Below are 25,309 nucleotides of genomic sequence, written 5' to 3' on the forward strand. Positions count from 1 at the left end.
AGGGGTAATGGGAAATCGGAAGCCCATGAGCCCCCTAGTGGAAACAGTGGGACTGAGGTCCCCACCCATGGGCAGTCACCACTGCACCTTCACAGCCCCGAAGGTGGCTGTGCTGGGGGCTGAGTCAGAGAGCCAGGCTGACCCTTTAGTCATGACATGCGGTCCTCAAGCTGGCTTAGCAGATCTCCAACCTCCCTGCAGAGCTCGCTACGCACCGTGACCCAGACCTGGTAACGGGTGACAGGTTCCTGTCCACGCCCGCTCCCAGGAGTGGGGTGAGCCCAATCCCCTGAGGAGGTTCCACCAGATAGTGGTGCAGGCCCAATGGACGAGGAGGTCCCAGGTTGGGCCCCAGACGTGCTGGTGCCACGGCCAGCTGAGGTGGGACAGGTGGGTCCTCTGGCACCCGCATTTCTATACGTGCTATGGTGTTTATGTTTTATCAACATATGTGGGTTAGTAATAGTCAACACATTCCAGGATTAGGTATAACAGCATGCATAGATATTCCCATTAACCCAGACACCATATATGGGACAGTTGCATAGCAAATAGAACACATGAATATATGGGACCACAGTTAATTACAACAGCATGCAGGTACATTGATGGCACCATGCCACCAATGTTGGAGTATTTCAACATAGCACAGGCTTAAGAACAGAATTAAATAATTATCAAACAATAGGACATATGTCCCAACATTACAGCAAAGTCATCACGTACCAATTCAGATGGGTATTTAGTTTATTTTTGCAGATATGGTGGGAGGAGAGAAAGATGTCAATTAACAACTAGTATATTTCTGTAGTTTGCATTACTTTCCTAGTCAGTGCTGTTATCTGTACCTTACAAGTATTACTACACTACCCTATTGCCTTAGTTTGGACAGTGATATGGCTGTTGACAACTATATACATGAATTGGTTTTACCTGCAGTATACACCTCTTACCTGGTATACCTGTGGAGGAATTGTTTGTTAACACTAACTGTTTCTACACATACTCCCAGATTCCAGGTTGATGTTATGCACATACCTGTTCATCTCTTTTTGCACAGACTCTGGCCATGTCTTTGCCACATGCACTTGAACCGGGACATATTCAGACTCTTGCCCTCTTAAACCTTGAGTGACTTACAGCACTCTTATACAATATTTCCTAAACTGTTATATTATGTAGCACAGTGTGGGAGACAGTGATCAGTGATACCTTATTATTCAGAGTAACTGCAACACTCACAATACCAGAGTAAACAGTACCAGTACAGGGTATCAATCTTTTATTTCTGGGCACAGTGTTCATATCTGATGGACCTGTGGGAGCAATGTTTGTTAACAGTACCTGAATGTTGCCACACAAATTACCAGATTCCATATTAGTATTATATACATACATCTCACTCTGTTACTGTACACACTCTGGTCACAGCTTGACAACATGGGGGTGTAGATGGGACATACTTGGCTTATTACTTTCATAACATTTTTGGGAGTTGCTAGAGTGACAGGTTTGTTCTTATGATGTGTGACAATCAGTTGTATTTCCTGTTTGCTGCCTAAACATCTGGGATCATCCCACTGATTTCCCAGGGGGACAGAGTGACAGGCAGCAGATATGGGCCAATATACTGGACATTCTGGACATATATGTACAGTTGTGGGGTATGATTCTGTATGCAGGCTACTTCCACTCCTAGGATTCAGACCATGGCTGTGTCCGCTAACACTAAAACACTGTCCATCACAGTTTTGTGTGCTATATAGATATTGCTGTATATCTCTTATCTGATTTCTGTGTCTACGTCTCCTATGGTTTTTACATTCTGACCATGTATTACATCACTCTTATACAGGGTTTCCTAGACAGTTATATTATGTAGCAGAGTGAGGGTGACAGTGATGAGTAATACCTTAATATTCAGAGCAACTGCAACAATAACAATGCCATACAATACCAAAGTAAACAGTACCAGTACAGGGTATCATTCTTTTATTTCTGGGCATAGTGTTCATATCTGACGGACCTGTGGGAGCAATGTTTGTTAGCACTACCTGAATGTTGCCACACAAAGTACCAGACTTCACATTAGTATTATGGCCTTACACATCTCACTTTGTTACTGTACACACTCTGGTCACAGCTTGACAACATGGGGGTGTAGATGGGACATACTTGGCTTATTACTCTCATAACAGTCTGGGGAGTTGCTAGAGTGACAGATTTGTGCTTATAGATGTGTGACAATCAGTTCTATTTCTTGTTTGGAGCCTATACATCTGGGATCATCCCACTGATTTCCCAGGGAGACAGAGTGACAGGCAGCAGATATGGGCCAATTTACTGGACATTCTGGACATATCTGTACAGTTGTGGGGTATGATTCTGTATGCAGACTACTATCACTCCCAGGATTCGAACCATGGCTGTGGGTGGTAAAAATACAACAGTTCACGTTTCAGTTGCATGTGCTATTTGGATTTTGTTGTCTGTCTTTTCCCTGTTTTCTGTCTATGTCTCACTCAGTTTGTACTAAATGACCTCTGGGGATTACACCAGTCATATACAAACATTCCTACAGATTTTTTATTTATGTTGCACAGTGTGGGTAACAGTGCTTAATACAACAGTACTATTAAGTGATTGCACATCTACATTACCATATGATACCAGTGTAAACACATGCAGTCCAGCAGGTAGACCTTCATTGTCAAGCTATTATGCTTTTATTTACATACAACCAATATGAGACTCTTCCTGCCATATTATCTGGTGTATGCAGTACTTACCTTAAACAATACAGGTATTATACAGGCAATTAACTTACTAATACTTTTAGATTTATTTCCTATGACAGTACATGCAGGAGTATTACTAACCTGCCCCATGCCGCAACCTCTTCAAGCGACATCCATGGGCCTCCTGATTCGCAGCCCGCTCACTTGCCACTGTGAAGGACATAAGTGGAATATTTAACCATACCTATCCATAATATACATGAGCTGGCAATTATTAAACAGGTAGTGGAGTGATACATAGACACTTTTGGAACCGACCCTGTCCTCCTAGCCTCTTGGATCCACTGATCCAAGAGATCCCTCTTTCACTGCTTCAGGTCAGCATAGTGATGCCTGACCTGCTCACCAGTTTGGGGTATGCCAGTGGCACTGGTGAGGTCACAGGCGAGATAGTCCCAGGCTTCCGTTTTATATTGGGAACCCTGGTACTGGCCCTGCAGCAGTGTCTGCTCATGGTGTTTGACAAGGAGTCCTGCCATGACTGGACTCCTGGATGCCCCAGCACTGCACCCAAAAGCGCACACCCTGGGCAAATTGAGTTAGCTGGCCTACACATTGCTTACACCTACTAAGCTGGCCTGTGCAATGCTTAGAATTGCTTAATATTTCATTTGCATTATATTTGCTTTTTGGCATTGATTTATTATTCATTACATGTTATATATATATATATATGTCTGGTATCCATGATTCATGAGTACGTACACTGTATGGGGTCCTTGTGTTTATTTAGAGACTTCAACACATTATTACAATTACACCTCACATCTGGGCTTACTGCAGTACTCCAGTTCACATATTTATGTTATGTAGTAAGTTATAGAACATAAGACTGTATATAGATTTCTTTCACATGTTCAGTTTGATTTTACTGTAGTGAGGATTTGTTTGGTGATACCTCAGTCTTATGTATTGTTGTGATGGCTTACTGGTTAACTGCTTTGACTATAGCATACAGGATCCTGAGTTCAAGACCTACAAAGGCTGTTTATTTTGTTTCTGGCTCGAACAGCAACTGTTGCATACAGGGAGATTAAGGCATTTTTAAGTTGGTTTGCGCGGTTTGTGCGAGGGTAAGCAATGCTAACCTCTCGTTAAATATGCTTACAGAGAGTTAGCTTCAATGTCGCTTTGTCTGTGTGCCTATTGCTTACACCATGCAAATGGACTTAAATCCACTTACTAGTGCTTACATATGCTTACTCCCACTTACTACTGCTTAATAATGCTTACATTTGCTTACCAGTGCTTACTCCCGCTTACCACTGCACTAATTTAGACAGTAATGTCTAATTGTTCTTGGGAAGGTGGGGGATTTGGAAGCTGTATGGAGTTATCATTCATACACATTTTACCTTCCACTTATACCCCTGATTCCTGTGTACATATACTGTATGGGGCACATGTGATTATCTGTGGACTTTGCAAAATTATGACACTGAGACCTCACATCTGTATTTAATGCAGTACTCGTTTACAAATATATGTTATTTAATAGGTTATGCAACTAAAAATATTGACCATAAAGTAATTTGACATGGAAAATGGAATTTGCTGCATTGGGACTCGAACTGGGAATGACTGCTCGTAAGGCGAATGCTCTGCCCACTTTTCTGCCCCCTACACTATTGCTATACTGTTTCATTTGCATATATCTTGCTTTTTATCCTCTTCTGTGATTAAAGCTGCATTAACCATAGCTAAGTGATGGGCAAACCTGTGGACCTACAGTTAAATTTAATCTGTTTCATAAAAAAATAAAGTATCTTTATATTTTTTGTGTTAACTATTGCTGTTGTACATGTGGGGAGATGTTACTGGGGGTATGTGTGCACCTATGAGCGGTATCGCTCATTCTTTTAGGACTTTCTGCTGTTCTTCATTGCAGGGGTGTGTATATTCTGAGAGCTCTGCTCTCAGACATGCCCCCTGCACTCTTTCATGCTCCGTGTAAGAAAAGGAGCTCAGGCAGCGTGCCTTCATTATTATGTATGGCGCACTGCAGTCCTGCTCCTAAACAGCCACTTCCGTGCAGGACTAAGCTAGTCTTGCATGGAAGAATAGTAAATCCAGGGGCATGTCTTTGTAATGAGGGAGGAAACCAAAGCCCCTACAAAGTCATATGAACATAAGAAGGACTTTCATACTTTACACAGAAGAAAAATGCCAGCTAATAACTAAACTGGGAAAACAAAAACTCTGAGGCAGCATTACTAACTGCTGTGCCACTGCACCATTAAATTAGTTGTCCAAGCTTCAGAATTTGTCACTGCTGCTGAAAGGGAAGCTTTGCATGACCACGTGGTAGGTACAGGGTTTAGACTGCTTACATCTTCTGGATAAGAAGCCATTTGTTCACAACATTCTGACATTTTAGCATGTAGCCAGTCTTGTCATTGCAGTTTTGCTGTCTTTGATTAGGTTAAAGATAAATTGTTTGAAGTTTTATTTTGCAAAGTGAAATTCATGTCGCTAGTTGAAGTTTATGTTGTCTGCCAGAGTAAAGGTTTTTATTTGTTTATTTATTTACGTTTTGAATGTATTCATTTTTTTTCGAGCAATTCCATTGTACAGAAATAAACTGAAGAAAGCAATAAAAAGGGGAAAAATAATAGGAGCCATTCCAGAGACATATTGAGTTGTATATATTTGTTGGAATAAACTGCCAAAAATGGATTCTATAAAAACACAGCTGAGACTCCAGAAGCTAAGAAAGAAAATTTCAACACTTCTCATCTTAGGTAGCACAGCGATGCTAGTGGTTCATTCTATTTTCTCCCAGATATTTTGATTCTCTAGTTCTGTTCTTGGCTAACATACCTTATATATGGTTTGAATATACCCTCCCTATGTTTGCATGGGTTTTAGCCTGGTTCCCTGGTCTCTTCCCACATCCCAAAGACATGCAATAGGTGAAACAGTGATGCTCCAAATTTCCCACAGTTGTGCACGCTGTAAGTGAGCATGTGCATGTTTGCCCCATGAGGGGTTGTCATCCAGTTTAGAACTGTTTTTTTCTGTCTTCGACAAATGGAGTATGGGACAGGGTCCAGTTTCTCAATGATGTTAAAACAAGTTAGGCTCATATGTTCATAGATATCTACTAAGCATGTAGTCCAAAAGACCATAGGGAAGTCTAGCCAGCTAAGTAGAAGAATAATTAGATACATTTGGCTCACATACAGCAAAAATGATTGTTCCAACACCACCACACTGACACAATTGCCCACTGATGACACATGACACAGTAGCCCTCCCCACCTATGCATATAATGATAATTGTGCCCTGCCAGATATATTCTGTTATTTGAGTAGTATATACCTAATGCACAGCATGGTAAGTCTGTTCATGGTATAGCACAACCTGGGTTAGGTTTGCAGCCATCATTTTTACAATTCTAAATAATGCTTTATTCCAGCCAATAATTATGAACCAGACACTAGTTTATGACAAGTGTCATGACATCCTGTGCCTGTCTCCATCTGGCATATACCTCCCTCACAGCAGGCTCCTCCTTAGCGTCCACATCAGGCACCTCCTCTGCTACTGATTCAGGGACTTCCTTCTCCTGAAAGTGCTAGCCCTGCTGTAACCACTTGTGCATAATGATGTCCTCCAACACTGCACAGACCAAAACTATTTTTTACTTGTACTGGGGTGTAATGGAGGGGTGTTCTAGATACATCCAGATAAGGAAATGAGCTTTGAGCAGCTAAAAAAATGTTTGACAATGACACAGGTTTGTGACAGGACATTGTAGCTATTCTATGCCATGGTCTAGGGATTTCTCATAGGTGTCATTAAGAATGGACCCAGGGCATATCCAGCACCACCAATAAGATGTCCCTGTCAGAGGTATATTTATTTTATTTATTTACTTATTGCATTTGTTGACCAGGAAAGTCCACTGGGCCAAAGAAGAGCCCATTTTCAGTGGAGGCCCAGGGAGAAAAGCTCCAACATTAATAACACAGTACAAACAAGTAAGAAAAATTGCTAACAGTGATAGCAATAATGGTTAATACATAGGATGTAGAGTATATCATTGATCCATTTCATTACGGTAGGAATATACTGAATCTTGTGCAAGACAGAGGGACATATATCTTTAAGAAGTAATATAGGACTATGATAAAGAAAAATAGTCATGGTGGAGAGTTAGATATAAGTGTGGAAGGAGTGCAGGTATAAGTCTAGATGGTTGTGAGTGGAGGTCTGAAGGTGTAAGGTGAATGAGAGTGGTTACTGGGCTGAAGTAGGAGGTGGAAGGCATAAATGATAGATCATGAAATCAGAATGGTGTGGTGAGAATAGGAGTGTAAGTAGAACACAGGTAGAGGTTTAGGTTTAGTAAGAGGGGGACAGTGTAAGTGGTTAGTTATCAGGGGTACAGGAGCATATCCAGTTTGAGGAGAGATACAATTTGAGGGATTTTTTTAAATGAAGCATGATTATTCATTGTCCTGAGTGATGGAGGAATCTTATTCCATAACTTGGATATGACATGAGATTATAACATTTGTCCAGCTGAGTGTTTGGGTTTATCAACAATCGATAGCATTTTGGGTTCAAATCTAAGGTGGTGACTGCGGTGGTAGGTGGTTAAGATGGTGGAGAGGGAGGGGCAGGTTTCAGGTTTGTAGATCATCTTATGAGCTCTAGTAAGTCATAGATAAATGAAGTGGTGTGGGAATTCAAGCCAATTCAGTTTATGCAGAGTGATGCAGTGACGAGAGGAGTATTTTGCACTAGTTGCAAATTTAGTGACTTTGTTGTAGAAAGAGTTTAGTTTTGTTTTAGTAATGATTGCAGGTTAGTGAGAATAGGGGTGCCATATAGGAGAGTTGGAAGCAGGATGAATGAGGCTAAGACCTTTTTTGCTGAGATGCCAAGGAAGTAGTTGTGTCTATAAAGGGCACCTAACTTTTGACGATTTTTTGATATTGCTGTAGGTTGGCATCAATTATAACACCTAGTAATTTGGTATTAGGAACAACTTCAGTGGTAGTATAGTTATTGGAAGAGACAATAAATAGAGACTTATCAACAGGAGTAGATTTGGTAGGTAGGTATGAATAGCAAGAGTTTAGTTTTAGTTGGTTCAATTAGTCCCCTGTGCCAGTGCGATGAACCAGAGCCCCATCCCCTAAAAATAAATAAATAAATACATAAATAAATAAATTCACTGTAATAAGCCATTAGTCTTTGGCTTATTACAGTTAAATTTATGCACCAACCCCACAACCACCCAGAAAAAAAAAAAAAAAACATATTGTAGATCAGAGTGTAATGTGTGTGCTATATCTTTAAGAAGCATGTGAGGCTGTGCATGCACATATAAATTACACACACGTGCAATCCCTAATGCATTTTTGCAGAAACAGCCAGAGAGTGAGCATGCATGATCACAGTTGTTAGTTTGTATATAAGTTACTTAAGTTCTGGTCAGTAAGCCTCTATAGTGATGTGTTTGTATAAAATACAGATGCTTGAAGAGATCCCATGAAGACTTGTTTTCATGTCCTAACACAAAAGTGACATGGTGTCATGGGATGGAAGAGAGAAGAATATTCGGAGGCATGAGATACAAAGAAGACAACGAAGGTAAACCTGAGAGAAAAGAGTGCAGCAATAACCAGAAAGAATCAAAGGTAATGAGAAATAGTCCAAATTGTTTACTCAGTATGAAAGAAGGCAAAAAGGGGCATTACAAGGGCTCAAACTGCGTTATCAGGCAAGCGGAAAGTACAAAAAATATGTTTAAGATAAAAATATTTGATGAAACGATTAATAGTAAAGCAAAAAACAAGCATATTTTAAAAAAACGAGTATGTTTAAGGCAGAATTGGGCATGTTTAGAGTAAAACAAGCACAATCAGCAGAACAAATATAATAAGAAAAGAAAAAGCATGTTAAGCAAAAATAAAACAAGGCGACTGTATATATTTGGGCAAATTGCTGTGTTTGGGCACAACTATGACTTTGTATTGCATCAAGGGCATAATTGATGTTATTCAAAGTATCTTAGAGTATGTAAAAGTGCTTATAGTGCGTGCTTATTACTGTGCATGTATTTCAAAGAGCTCGTTGAGTGCAAAGTGCAAATAGTTCATGCAAATCAGTCAAATCATAGTTATTTTGAAGAAAAGTTCTTGTCCTGGGTGTGTCTATTCACAAAGTGCCGCCACTACAGAGTGCTTCTTGTACTGTAAAGAGTTGCCTGGCAAGATACCACCATTTTGGGGACATTTCAGTGTGCTGTATGCAGTTATTTGCAAAGTACAATTTCTTCGAAAACTATTGAGTTTTGGGCAACATATGTTCAATTTACTCACATTGTACAGCTGCTTGATATGTTTCTTGCATTGATAAGAGGTGTTTCTTACAAAAGACTGCAAGAGTATTACAGTGCTCATGAATTACTCAGTTGCGTCATAAGGTTTTTGAATGTTTCTTAAGGTGTTTCTGCCTTTACCAGTTCCGAGAATGTAGTGAGTGATGATAAATGACTTTAGTATTTCTGCCTTTACAAATCAAAGCTTCTGTAAAATATCAAAAATCCCAATAAATTATTTCGCAAAGCTCTGTAAAGCATTGAACAGTCAAAAAAGTTATTTTCAAAGTACAATAAAGCATCGAAAAGCCTAAGAAGTTATTTTGCAAAGTCCTAATTGTTCAAAAGTACTACAAGTTCGTTCATTTGCATAATTCCAATAAACTTAATGAAAGAAAGTAAAAGTTCGGAGCATAAATGCATTGAGCAAGTACTGTTTATGCCAGTTACTTATGCCCATGTGTGTGTGCGTGTGTGTGTGTGTGTGTGTGTGTGTGTGTGTGTGTGTGTGTGTGTGTGTGTGTGTGTGTGTGTGTTCATGCATACTTGCAAGATCCTTTGTTGGTATGTGTTAATATGGCAGACAAATTTAGAAAATCACAACCACTTGTGTTTGATCAGAATATTGCAGAAAACTGGAGAATATTTGAGCAAGAGTACGATATTTTCATACAAGCAGCTTATGCAGATAGAGATGCACATACTAGGGCATTCATTTTGCTAAACCTAGCTGGATCTGAGAACAGAGAAAGAGAGTGTTCATTTGTATATGTACCAGCTGGTTATAAAGGAGAAGATGCAGACTGCCATATCATTGTGCAAACTGAATCAAGGGAGGACCCCGAGTGTTTGAAGCGCAAGTTCAGAGAAATGTGCAACCCCCAGACGAAAATTACATTAGACAAGCATTTATTTTACACAAGAGATGAGAAACCAGGGGAATCATTTGCAGCTTATATAACTGACTTGAGAAACAGAGCTAAAACGTGTTGGTTTGCTGATTTAAAAGATAAGCTGATAAAGGACAGACTTGTATATGGTATTAATAGTGCTGCTGTGAGAAAGATTTTGCTTCGTGGCAATGATTTAACATTAAGTAAGGCAACAGAGATTTGTCAAATCATTGAAGTAACAGAAAGACATACGAGTACACTTGCAAGTGACAAAGGCATTGTTTCGGTGATCTCCAGAGCAAACGTAGACAGTATGCATCATGTGATAAACAAAACAGGCTTAAGCACATGGCAGCTACAGGGTTTCCAAAGAAGCCTCAAGGTTTTCTAGCAAGTTCCAGAAAAAGTGCAAGCTTTACTGGCAGTTCAGTGGAACATAAACATGAGCTAGCAAAACTGAAATCTAGCTTTATTGTTAACTGTCACAAGTGTGGTGCAAATCATAAGTCTAAAAGAGAGAAGTGTATAGCATTTGGTCAGCAATGTCACAAGTGTAAAAAATGGAACCATTTCTAAAAGTTGTGCAAATCAAGTCAGCCTCACACAGTTATAAAGAAAGGTCACACAAAAAAGTAAGTTGATCAAGTAGAGACAAAACAGTCAGCTTTCTATGTATATGGTGTGTCAGTGCTTGGAGAAAGAGTTGATGCAGTAAACTTATTAACAAGGAGTGAAGTGTTTTGTACATTCTGGATTAATGGAAACTCCACAGAACTCAAAGTAAACACTGGGTCAAAGTGTAATGTTATACCAGCAGACACATTTACAAAAGTGAGAACCAACAAACAACTCAATAGCACCAGCAGTGCGAGACTTGTTGCGTATGGAGGTGAAGAAATTCAAACTGAAGAGTCAGTGATACTTTCATGTTATTTGGCCAAGAACTGTTACAACTTGTTATTCTATGTAGTCTGAAGACCAGTGCAATCTTTATTAGGTCTCAAAGATAGTTTAAGAATGAATCTGCTTTTTTTCTAAAGAAGTTCATCATGTGTGTGCAATTCCAAGTTCCAATTTTTCTGAAGCCATTTTCTCAGAGAATGCTGATGTCTTTCATGACAAATTGGGCAAACTTCCAGTTGGGTATTCCATGAAGTTAAACCCAGAGATCACCTCAGTAGTCATATCACCAAGAAGAGTTCTGATAGCTATGCCAGATAAAGTTAAAGCTCAGCTGGATGAAATGGTGCAGCAAGGTGTGATTTGTCCAGTCACAGAACCAACTGAATGGGTGTCGTCCATGATAGCCACTCATAAGAAAGGCTCAGATGAAATCAGAATATGCATTGATCCAAGAGATTTGAACAAAGCATTAAAAAGACCATATCATCCAATGTGCACAGTTGAGGATGTTACAGCTCTAATACTGAATACCACTGTATTTTCAGTTTTGGATGCAAATAGTTCATTTTGGCAAGTGATGCTTGATCGCAAATCCTCATTTCTATCTACTTTTGGTACTCTGTTTGGTAGATTCAGATTCCTAAGGATGCCATTTGGAATAAATTCTGCAAGTGAAGTTTTCCAACATGCAATGGAACATTTTTTTTAAGGTTATCCTTGTGCCACAATAGTAGATGATCTATTATTTGGAGACATTGGTGAAGCAGACCATGACAGAAACCTCAAGAAAGTTCTAGACAAAGCACATGAAGTAAACTTAAAGCTCAATCCTCTCAAGTGCCAATTCAGACTTCCAGAAGTTATGTACATAGGACATTTGTTTACTAGTACAGGCTTAAGACCTGACCAAGCAAGCAGCTATTCTAGAGATGTTAGCATCAGACAATATACAAGGTTTACAGCATTTTCTTGACATGGTCAATTATTTACAAAAATGTATACCAGATTTCAATGAGTTGACAGCATCTTGGAACATCATCAAAGGTATTTGATGACCTTAAGCAGAAAATTACCACCCCACCTCCAGTACATTAATATACTATGATGTGAATAAACCAGTTGTTTATCCTGTGATACTTCAAAATCTGGTCTTGGTGCACTAACCCAGATTGAAATTCAGTATGCTCAAATTGAAAAGGAACTTTTGGCAAGAGCATTTACATGCTCCAAGTTTTGTGATTACATTTATAGTCGAGCTATTCAGATTGAAACTGATCATCAACCTCTAGTTACTATTCTAAAGAAGCCTATGTATTCTGCACTAGCAAGATTACAAAGAATGATGCTCAGATTGCAAAAGTACAATTTCAAAATGGTCTACACTAAAGGCAAATTGCTCTATCTGGTTGATACCATATCTAGATCACCTAGAAGTACAACAGAACAGCTTGATGCTGAGACATTTGACTCTGACGTGATGTCAGTGCGTAACTGTTCCACCACTAGACTTGAGTTAAGAGATCACACTAAGACTGATCCAGTTTCACAAAAGCTTAATCACTACATTCATGATGGATGACTGTTGAAGCAATCTAGTGTATCACCTGAGGTGCAAGCATATTTTCCTTACAGAGATGAATTGTTCATGGAAGATGGCATTATTTTCAAAGATCCTAAAATTATTGTTCCTGCTTCCTTACAACAACAATCTATTCAGATTTTGCATTGTGGTCACTCAGGTTTATCATCCACAAAGAGAAGAGCAAGAGAATTAGTATTTTGGCCTTTATTATCAAAAGACATTGACAGAGTTCTTTGTTCTTGTTCAGTGTGCAATATTATTGAACTGCATTTGGAAAGGGAACCACTTCAGCTAAGTCTAATTCCTGAACTACCTTGGTCTGCAGTAGCAACTGATATCTTCAAGTGACAATCAACACTACTTGGTTTTGTTAGACTCTTATTTGAATTTGTTTGAGATTGATCTGCTACCAAACTTAACATCAACTGCTGTTATTGCTAAGTTGAAACATCATTTCACAAAGGTAGGTAGTCCATGCTTCCCACAGATCTGCATATAAAGATGACACATTTTTACCAGCTCCTGCATGGTGCCTGTGTCTACAAAGCAGCAGTCCACAATTTCAGTTTTGTGGAGGGCATGACATGTTAAGAGCAGAAGGATAGCATGGTGCCACTAAGGGTGACATGTAACACTTTGAATGTTGGCAGCAAGTACGGTCTCCCACATATATACATTTACTAGTGTAACAGCAGTCTGGCTCCTATAACTCATGTTTCAGCTGCAGTCATCAATGTTAAAGTTAGCCACTCAGTGCAAGCTATATATACTTCTGAATAACTCTTCTACATTGTTAACCCTCATTTGCATCCATGGTTGCCCTCATTTTTAATACTGTTGCTCATTACCATGCCATTATACCACCATTTGCATATTACGTAAGCCATAAAATTTCTCTGGTCTCTGCATTCACACTTAATGTGTCATTGAACAGATCCCACTAAATACTTGGCCACTTATAGTGAAAAATTATCTGCTGCTACACAAAAATAATTTCTGAAACACACACCTAGTGAGTAAAGACAGACTGAAAGTAAGCCAGCAGCAAAAACAAGTACTCAGAGTAAACAGTGGCAGCAAGAGGATAAGAATGACATTGAAGTCAAGGATTATTATACTTCCTGAAGTATTTTTGGAATGTGATAGCAATATTTGTCTCTTTGTGTTGCGACATTGCTACATTTTTTTCAAAGCATCGTAAATGTATTATTTTGAAACAGACCTTAAATTCCATTTTTAAAATAAGTATCTAACATGGAAGCCATGCTTTAAGTTCTAGTTTTGTCATGCTAAGTAAATAAAAATGAGCTGGGGTGGTGAAGTGATAGAACACCGGACACCAGATGTAGGGTAGTGGTAGAACAGCAGACCTCTGGTTTGGTGTAGTGCTAAAACAATGGACTCCTGGTGTGGCAAAGTGGTAGAGCACCATAGAACACCAGACTCTTGGTGTGGTGTAGTGGTAGAACACAAGACTCGATATGGTGTAGTGGTAGAGCACTTGACTCCCAGTATGGCGTAGTAGTATAGAACCAGACTCCAGGTGTGGTGTAGTGGTAGAGCACTAGACTCCAGGTGTGGTGTAGTGTTACAGCACCAGACTACTGGTGTAGTATAGTGGTAGAGCCTCAAACTCCCAATGTCATGTAGTGGTAGAACCCCAGACCCATGGTGTGTGTTAGTGGTAGAGCACTGCACTCCCAGTGTATTGTAGTTGTAGAGCAACAGACACCTGGTGTGCTGTACTGGTAGATCCTAAGACTCCCAGGATGGTGTAGTGTAAAGCACCAGACTACTCATGTAGTATAGCAGTAGACCCCCAGACTCCTGGTGTGGTGAAGTGGTAGAGCACCAGACTCCAGTTGTGGTGTAGTGATAGAGCACTAGACTCTAGGTGTGGTGTAGTGGTAGAATACTAGATTCCCAGTGTGATGTAGTGGTAGAACACTACAATCCAAGTGTAATGTAGTAATAGAGCACAAGACTTCAGGTGTGGTGCTGTAGTAGAGCAATGAACTCACAGTGTGGTGTAGTTGTAGAGTACCAGACTCCTGGTGTGGTGTACTGGTAAAGCATCAGACTCATGGTGTGGTGTAGTGGCAGAGCACCAGACTCCTGGTGTGGTGTAGTGGTAGAGCACCAGACTCTTGGTGTGGTGTAGTGGTAGAGCACCAGCCAGCCAGTGTGGTATAGTATCAGAGCACCAGACTGCCAGTATGGTGTGGTGGTAAAGTACCAGACTCTGGATGTGGTGTACTGGTAAAACAATGGACTCTTGGTATGGTGTAGTGGTAGAGCACCAGGCCTCTGGTGTGGTGTAGTGGTAGAGCACCACAGAGCACCAGACTCTTGGTGTGGTGTAGTGGTAGAACACAAGACTCAGTTTGGTGTAGTGGTAGAGCACTTGACTCCGAATATGGCGTAGTAGTATAGAACCAGACTCCAGGTGTGGTGTAGTGGTAGAGCACTAGACTCCAGGTGTGGTGTAGTGTTACAGCACCAGACTACTGGTCTGGTATAGTGGTAGAGCCTCAGACTCCCAATGTCATGTAGTGATAGAACCCCAGACCCAGGGTGTGTGTTAGTGGTAGAGCACTGCACTCACAGTGTATTGTAGTTGTAGAGCACCAGACACCTGGTGTGCTGTACTGGTAGACCCCAAGACTCCCAGGATGGTGTAATGTATAGCACCAGACTACTCATGTAGTATAGTGGTAGAGCCCCAGACTCCTGGTGTGGTGCAGTGGTAGAGCACCAGACTCCAATTGTGGTGTAGTGCTAGAGCACTAGACTCTAAGTGTGGTGTAGTGGTAGAATACTAGATTCCCAGTGTGGTGTAGTGGTAGAGCACTGAACTTACAGTGTGGTATAGTTGTAGAGCACCAGACTCCTGGTGTGGTGTAGTGGTAAAGCATCAGACTCATGGTGTGGTGTAGTGGCAGAGCACCAGACTCCTGGTGTGGTGAAGTGGTAGAGCACCAGGCTGCCAGTGTGGTACAGTATCAGTGCACCAGACTGCCAGTGTGGTGTAGTGGTAAAGCACCAGATTCTGGATGTGGTGTACTGGTAAAACAATGGACTCTTGGTATGGTGTAGTGGTAGAGCAACAGGCCTCTGGTGTGGTGCAGTGGTAGCGCACCACAGAGCACCAGACTCTTGGTGTGGTGTAGTGGTAGAACACAAGACTCGGTATGGTGTAGTGGTAGAGCACTTGACCCACAGAATGGTGTTGTAGTATAGAACCAGACTCCAGGTGTGGTGTAGTGGTAGAGCACTAGACTCTAGGTGTGGTGTAGTGTTACAACACCGGACTACTGGTGTAGTATAGTGGTACAGCCTCAGACTCCCAATGTCATGTAGTGGTAAACCCCAGACCCAGGGTGTGTGTTAGTGGTAGAGCACCACACTCCCAGTGTATTGTAGTTGTAGAACACCAGACTCCTGGTGTGCTGTACAGGTAGATCCCCAGACTCCCAGGATGGTGTAGTGTAGAGCACCAGACTCCAGGTGTGATGTAGTGGTACAGCACTGAACTCCAGGTGTGGTGTAATGTTAGAGCACCAGATTACTCATGTAGTATAGTGGTAGAGCCCCAGCCACCTGGTGTGGTGCAGTGGTAGAGCACCAGACTCCAGGTGTGGTGTAGTGATAGAGCACTAGACTCTAGGTGTGATGTAGTGGTAGAACACTAGACACCCAGTGTGGTGTAGTGGTAGAGCACCACAATCCCATTGTAATGTAGTAATAGAGCACAAGACGCCAGGTGCGGTGTTGTGGTAGAGCACTGAACTTACAGTGTGGTGTAGTTGTAGAGCACCAGTCTCCTGGTGTGGTGTAGTGGTAAAGCATCAGACTCCTGGTGTGGTGTAGTGGCAGAGCACCAGACTCCTGATGTGGTGTAGTGGTAGAGAACCAGACTCTTGGTGTGGTGTAGTGGTAGAGCACCTGACTGCCAGTGTGGTGTAGTATCAGAGCACCAGACTGCCAGTGTGGTGTAGTACTAAAGCACCAGACTCTGGGTGTGGGGTACTAGCAAAACAATGGATTCTTTTTTGGTGTAGTGGTAGAGCACAAGGCCTCTTGTGTGGTGCAGTGGTAGAGCACCAGATTCTTGATTTGGTGTAGTGGCAGAGCACTGGACTTCTGGTGTGGTGTAGCGGTAGTGCCCCAGACTCCTGGTGTGTTGCAGTGGTACAGCACAGCACTCCCAAATCCAGGTACATGAGTTTGAGGCCTACAGGCTCAGTCCATCAACTGCTTCTTTTTGGCATCTACGTCTCCGAAGATGTGGTCAAAATTTGCAGGTGACTGCAAATTAGGAGCAATCATAGAATCCTCCATCAACACTAATGTTCTCCAAGAAGGGCTGATACAGATCAATAACTTGTGTCAGAGTACTGAGCTGAAACTAAATGCCAAGAAATGCATAATAGTATCTGACAAGAAGTTGACCATCTCTGGTAACTACTATATTGACAAAATATCCCTAAGGGTCAACCCAGCAGTCAGGGACTTGGGACCACATGTAGACGGTAATACAGACTTTGGCCATATCTATGGTAGTGACAAAATCATACTATATTGTACAGCATACAAACAAGGTATGCCATCATCATCCAAAGGAGGTCATTGTTCCACTGTATTTGGCACTCATCAGACCTATCATTGAGTTCAACGCCCCCTTTGTCATATACTTAACCAGGCACATCCAACAACTGGAACATCCACAGAGGTTACTCACTGAAAGAATATAGGGTATAAATAACATGTCTTATGGAGACCACCTCAAAGCCAGGTCTATATCACTTTATTGAATGGGTATTCAGTGAATAGCCATTCATCAAACCCCTATTTATCAAAGTCACTCTTCAGCAAATGGCAAATTTTAAGTAGGGGAAACTCAACAGTTGGCCAACCAAGCCACCATAAAAAACATAAAATTTAAAACCTACCAAGGTGGGGGGGCTGCCCCCCCCTAACTAAATATATCAACTCTGAGATTGCACTACAGAAGGGAAAAGGGCAAATTCCAGATGGTGGCCAACCTCTGATTTGCCCTAGTTAAAAGCTGCTGTTTGATGAGGAGTGGCTTTGATAAATAGGAGTTTGACGAATAAGTGATATAGATGCCTCAAAGCCTTATCCCTATATTCTGTCTTCTATAGGTTGTTGAGTGAAATCTCTGCCTGGCATAGAAGGCATTGTTAGACTCCACTCTGATGTATCTCCTGTAAATCTGCAAAACAAAAGCCACCAGAATTACCCATTCTAAAGACTTAAACATTGCCTGTGAAGTAAATAGGACTTGCTAGAGAGGCTGGTGTGTATCCCAGAGATTACCCTTCTCTGGAACACATTCCCCATCCATGTGAAGCAGAGTTCCTCCCTAACCAAATCAAATTCAGCTTGGACAATGATGGAAAAATATAAATTCACCCCTGGTTTGACATCTATGTTTCTAATGGACACAGGCAACATGTAAATGTTTCATCTTCCCAGCCCCTGATTATACTACCAATGGTACCAGAACTTGTCAGAGATTTGGGATGAATGGCTAAGCTTAAAAAGGCCCCAGTGGTCATGAGCCTAGTAGGTACCCATGAACCAAGGAAACTAAATGCAAATAGCTTTATTAATTCCTGTATTTATATTAATGTTAATGATAATTACAATCATTTGCATTTTAACATATTGGGAACACTAGGAAAACAGTCAGAATTTTGTTCAAGTTACCTAGTACACATCAATAATGCACACTGCAGAAGATGAATAAAAAAAAAGTGTCATAAATGCTATGCCAAATAATGGGAAAAACTATTATATTAGTAAGGCTTTCTCAAGGAGCAATGAAAACTGCCATGACTCATTAGGTCAGAAAATATTTGCAAACCTAGCTGTTGTGTAGATTATCCTCAACACTTTACTGTGTGTGTGTGTGTGTGTGTGTGTGTGTGTGTGTGTGTGTGTGTGTGTGTGTGTGTGTGTGTGTGTGTGTGTGTGTGTGTGCCATTATCCTGACATAAGAAGGCAGTCTACAAAGGAATTTAAAGAAATGTCAATGATTACAGATTAGTTGAAGTTTTGTAATAAGAAAGCAAAAAATATGCCAACCAGTTGATGAAAGACATTGACCACAGTTAAAGTACTTGAATGGAATTATCGTGTTCTTCATATTTTGCAGCTGTGGCCTCCATTTCAGTCTCTTCTATAATATATACTAGTATTCAAGTTTTGTCCTTACAATTATATAGAAACCCTAAAAATAATGATTAACTACCAGTGCTAAAATGCAGTTAACAATTTCAAAGATCTGAATATTAACCTTCACTCAATAATACGTCAAACTAATAAAAGCAGTATTCCAGCAGAAGAATTCATCTATGCCAGTGCTAGACCTCTTCAGAAGTATAAACTGAACAGCAACCCCTTCAACTAAATAACAGTTAATGAATTAATTAATTGATAAATGTAACAATTAAATAGTTAAATTTATCAATTAATTAATGCAAGTACTGTTGTTACTTAGTGCAAGGGTTTGATATAGATGAAAGCACTTAACTGTTAACAAACTCTCCAGTTTGGAATAAACTCTTCAGTGTGGATTTGTGCCATCTTGTTGGTTTGTATCAAAGTATTATTCTCATGGTATACTACTTTTATTGGCCAGTTATTCACCTGGGGAGGTTTGAAGGCAGTTGTCGTTTTTCTAATATTGCAAACTAGCTTGAGAGATGAAAATTAAGGCCATGAAAGGCTTACCTCTAAGCTGACTAAAAGCACATCAGACCCTTCCTTTTCTCTGTGATTAAATTAACCCTCAAGCAGCCCTCTCAGGGCTGTCTGCCTTAGTTTGTATCACTTGAGCCCCCACCTGTTTATTTGCATTTCTATACATTCCCCTTCATTGCTAATCTATCTCCCTACTCTAATCTGTGCACAAACTGGCTACTAATAAGCAAGTCAATGTGAAGACACACTCCTGACCTTAATAAACTTTGCTGTCCCTTCTCTCCTTCACTTTACAGGTAGAGTTTGAATTATTACTCACCCTCTCTGAGGCCTTTTATTTCCATGGCTTGCCTCTCTGGTTTGGCTGGTTTCTTTGCATTCTACCTGGTTTACACCCCTTGTGCTATCCCCCTCCCCCAATACTAAGTCTATATTAGATTCCTGCTGTACATGGAGCCATCTTTAAATTACTAGTCTCCCACCAGGACACTAGTGCTCTTCAGCAATTGAATTCTGCTTGCTGCTAAGCCATTAGGCCTTAGGAATTTGTTAAAGTGTTTAGATTTGTAAAGTAACACTTACTTTTTGCCGCCCATTACCCTTGCCTGGTGGGCTCAGCCTCACTCCGTTCACCCTCTCTAATGCTCGGGCACTCTCTGCTCCCCTACCCTGCCCCCAATTCCCACCTGCCCCCACTACCTCTACATTTATAGTAATCACAACCATACCCACACGTCAACCTCACATCGCTTCCACCAATCACAGCTCCTCAAGTCAGATCACATTACATCAAACCCACTTGCTCCACCACACAATACTTCCAACCACTCAGATTCCCACTAGGCATTATTACATCACCCCACACTACTTACCCATCCACATATACTGCAACCCTATAATTCCTATCCACACCTCCACCTAGAACAACTTAAACTTTATAACCATGACTATCACACAACTAAGTCTAGTTTGCCTTCTCATAATTCTTTATAACTCCACAAGTTATCACTGTAGCAAAATATCCCTAAACTTAGTACCACAGCACTATATTATGCACTCTCATATACAGACACCACACATCATAATAATATCTACCCACAATTGTTTAAGAACTACATAACTGACCAATTAAAAACTAAACACATATGTTCTCATTCCTTCTCCAAAAAAACACAATACTTTCTCACACTCATCACCAAACTCAAACATCTATATCACCATTTCAACACCAGGCTCACCATAAGTGGGGACATCCACCCTAACCCAGGCCCAAATCCATCCTGTACAACACAAACTTCTCCAACCCAACTATCAGAACATAATACCCCCACTATCTTCATCCCTGGGCAAATCAACAACAGCAGCAAAGCCAACCATCTCTTAAAATGAAGGAAAAAGAGTCTCTGTAAACCCTGAAGTAGACAATTTTCTCTGCAGGGGTTGGGTTTTGGACTTAAAGTACTGGTGGTTATGTTAGGCAGAAATGCAGCTGATGTAAAAATTGATTGGAAAATTTGGAAATGTTGTTGAGGGATAAAAAGCCAAGCATGGGCAAATAAAGGATTTTATGTGACAATTCAACTTTCTGGGTTTGTTCCTTAACCTAGTTTGCTGCCAGTGGAGTCCACAAACTATTTTTGTTTCAGTTCTTAATCTTAAATATTAATATTAGAAGTATCAAAAATAAAATACCTGAACTCCAGGCCACAGTAGCACACTACTCCCCACACATAGTCACTTTAACAGAAACCTGGATAAATAAAAACATAACTAACTCAGAAGTTCTTCCTACCAGCTACAATATCATTAAACAAGACAGACCACTTCATAAAGGGGGTAGAACTGCCTTACTGTATACGTCCAACTTAACTTTATGTCAAATACCAAACTCTTACCCCTCCCCCAATAACTGGACACACTTATCTCACAACTTCAACTTCATCCTAAAAAGGTCATCACCATGATTGTGATCTATATTCCACCTGGTAATACACCTGCTAGCCTTGAAGACTTCTTATCCTGGTGTTCTTCCACATACTCACAAGAAACCCTTATTCTGAGGGATTTCAACCTAGATTGGTTCACCTGTATATCAGAACCACGAAGTAATCTAATACATCTCCATGGCTACCAGCAGCTAGTCCAAATTCCAACTAGATGTGATAAAAAAATCTAAAAGGGAATCCATACTTGCCTGGATCCTAACTAACAACCCCACATTATACCCCCACACAGGCAGTCTCCCTAAGTGACCACAACATAATGTATACCTTATACATAGTGTAACAAGCCTATGCAAAACCACTAACTATAAATCCACTAGAAACACAAACAATTTCTCTCCTGAGGTCCTCAATACTCTACTCTATAACTGTGGCTGGACTCCCCTAAAAACCCTCCCACTTGACCAGGCTGTAGCATATTTCAACAAAACATTTCTACACCACCTAGACACTGTCGCTCCATTGCGCAAAATCAAGGTTAGAACCTCTACAAATTCCTGGCTCAGTAAAGAAACCAAACAAATCCTCAAGTCTAAATACACTGCCTGGCTTTACTATTAAAAAAAACAAAGAAACAGAAAGCCTAACTAGGTACCAAGAACTGTGCAACCATGTACAAAAATGTGTTAGGCTGGACAAAAAAATCTTACTACATGACACTACAAAAAAATTACCAACACAACCCCTCAAAATTTTGGAAAAATGTAAACCAGCTACTAAAACCCACCCAAAAGGCTACCACCAAACCAACCAACACTGAAACTAAAGTTCCCACACAATTCAACTCCCACTTTGTGACCTCAATTCTTTCCTTAATATCACGGGACAGTTCCAACCTCACTATCCTCCCCCCAACACAAATAATACTAATACAAGCTTTGCCCTCAAACAGTTTCCACCACCTCAATCAAAAGCATGCTCTCTAAACTAAAAACTTCATCAACACCAGCTGACCTACTCCCCAGCTATTTCTTGAAACTCACAGCAGATGCTATTGCTATCCCAATCTCCACTCTGATAAACAGATTAATTGTTGAAAACTCTGTTCCCAAACTCTAGAAAATATCTTATGTTACACCCATACATAAAGGTGGGACTTCCACTGATCCTAATAACTATAGACCCATTGCTATACTCTCCATCCTGGCCAAAATCCTAGAAAAATGCATCCATACCCAGATGCTAAAATACCTCCTAGATAACAACATCCTGTCACCTACTCAACATGGTTTCAGACCTGCCCATAGTACCACTACAGCCCTCCTCTGCTTCACAGACATAATAAATCATCTAAAAAACGAAGGCCTGCAGGTGTCAACTCTTTTTTTTTTTTTGGATATGTCCAAAGCATTTGATACAGTCTCACACCAAATCCTGCTAAACAAACTAAACCAAAATTACCTATCAAATTCCACTCTTACTTAGTACCAAAGCTACTTAACTTACAGGTACCACGCTGCAAAATGGGAACATTCTCTCTCTCCTCAGCTGCCCATAACTAATGGTGTCCCACAGGGTTCTATCTTAGGACCACTACTGTTCACAGTTTTCACTAATAACCTCCATACCTCCACACAGCATGCATCTATCATTCAGTATGCAGATGATACTACCTTAATCTGTGCTGCACAAAATATTCCACCCTTCTGCAAACAACTCAACTTGCATTCTGTAACATTGAAAACTACCTTACCAAAGCCCAACTTATCCTTAATCCAAAGAAAACTCAGCTTATGGTTATAGCCATTTCTAACAAAAACACTGATAACAGTCAATTCACTATCTACTCCGCAAATGCTACTCAAATCACTCCAGTGGCACAGGCTAAGTTATTGGGAATAACCATAGACTCTCACCTAAAATTTGATAGTCATCTCAACGTAATTATTAAAAAAGTACATGACAAACTGGGATCACTCTACCGTGTCAACCTGTTTCTTACCAACAACACAAGATCAGTCATTGCTCGCTCCCAACTTCTATCCACCCTACTCTATGCATCTCCCATTCTGACTAATCTTAACAAAACTGAAATAAGCAAAATGGAAGCCTGCTGTAACAAAATTGCTCACTTTGCTGCAAATTGCTCATATAGAACTCATCACTGTACTGCTTTGAGCCAGCTCCACTGGCTTGAACTGCCCAACTTCCTAACCTACAATCAACTCTGCATCTGTCACTCTATCTATTACCTCCCCAATAAGTGTCCTGCCATTAAAAACCTCTTACATCACTCAGCCAAAAGGCCTCTTAGATCATCAAGCAAGCTACTACTAGAAGTCACCAACAGCTATAATAGCTTTGGAGACACACTATATAGTAGTTCAGTGTCTAAAAAATGGAACTCTCTCCCCACTAGCATATAAAACACATCGTCCATAGCCTCCTTTAAAAACCTCATTAGGCAACATTTCAAGCAAAATTGATAGTGCAATGACTGCTCCCCAGGTTAGTGAAAGCGGATAAGGTACACATACTAAGCCTAGAGTACTTGATAATAGTTTTCACTCTTACTCACAAACACTGGCTAATGTACAATGTATGTACTGTACCTATGTACTATGTATGTATTCTACCCATGTTCCAAATTTCAGCTGTACACCACACATCTATTAATTACCTTTATTTTTAAATTAATGTTTTCTTGTTTTTTCTCTCCACTGTAACTGTTGATGTGCTGCATACCACTGGAAAAACATGTCTGTTGTAATTTGTGTGTATACTGATCATGTCTAAATATCTAAATGTATCTGTAATTACTTTTCTGAGTGGAGCTTTTCTCCACAGGCCACTGCTGAAAAAGGGCCTTTTCAGCTCAGTCAGACACCCCCGGTTAACCAATGTAAAATAAATAAATAAATACTCTATACTATATACTATACTATAGTAATAGCTCACTCTCCCCATTAGCATCTTGATCAATAGGTCCATACTGGAATCCTATGTGCCCAAATTATGGGGTGCTGCCTTTATTCTACCTTTCCAAAAAAGGTGGCAAAAACAATAACATCTCAAACTTCCGCCCTATAGCTATCCTCTCCTCAATCTCTAAACTCCTAGAACAATGCATCCACCTTCAGCTTATGCCATTCCTAGCCAATCATCAACTAATCACTCCTACCCAACACGGCTCCCGACCTGGCCAGAGTACCATCACTGTACCTCTCTCCTTTTTACACACAGTAAACCTCGCCCGCGACTCTGGAAAAATAGTATCTATGGTTCTACTGGATCTATCCAAAGTATTCGATACCATCTCCCATTCCCACCCCCTAAACCATCTTTTTAATCTTAATCTCTCCCACAATACCTTATCTTGGTTCTCCAGCTACCTTTCTACCGCAAGGATTCACACTTGGTCCAATATTATTTAACATCTTTATTAATGACTTTCACAAAGCCTTACCCAACACCAAAATTGTGCAATTCTACTTTAATCTGCTGGGCCTCTAAACTTCCAGAGCTCCAAACAGTGACACAAACTGCTTTCTCCACCACTGAAAATTGGATGCTCCTAAACCACCTCTCACTAAATGCTAACAAATCCAAAATACTTCTATTCTCTCCCTCTAAAGCATCCCGTATTGATAAAAACTCATTCCAAATCATTAGCCAAAACAACTCTATTATAGAGGTTGCTCCCTTTGCCAAACTTCTTGGAGTTACCATCGATGAACACCTAAAATTCGATACTCACATCCAGCAAAACATTAAGAAAACCATATAAAACTTGTCTTGCTATACAGAAACATCCACTTCCTCGCTCCTTCCACCAGACTAACTCTAGCCAATACCTATCCACTCCACTCACTACTGTACAGAGCTCCTCTTCTAACAAACTTATCTGCCTCCCTTTCCTCCCAACTGGAAATCTGTTATAATAAAATTTCCAAATTTGCAACCAAAGCCAAGTTTCCATACATTTGTTAAATTGGCTTGAACTCTCCAACCACCTAGACTATCTCCAAATCACCACAACCCACAGACTAATAGTTCATCCTTCTAAGTGCCCTGCACTAATCAACATCCTTCAGCCTTATACCCCTCACAGAACTCTTAGATTTAC

Source organism: Protopterus annectens, chromosome 1.part0 (genome assembly GCF_019279795.1).
Source record: "Protopterus annectens isolate FY-2018-M chromosome 1.part0, PAN1.0, whole genome shotgun sequence".
Lineage (NCBI taxonomy): Eukaryota > Metazoa > Chordata > Ceratodontiformes > Protopteridae > Protopterus > Protopterus annectens.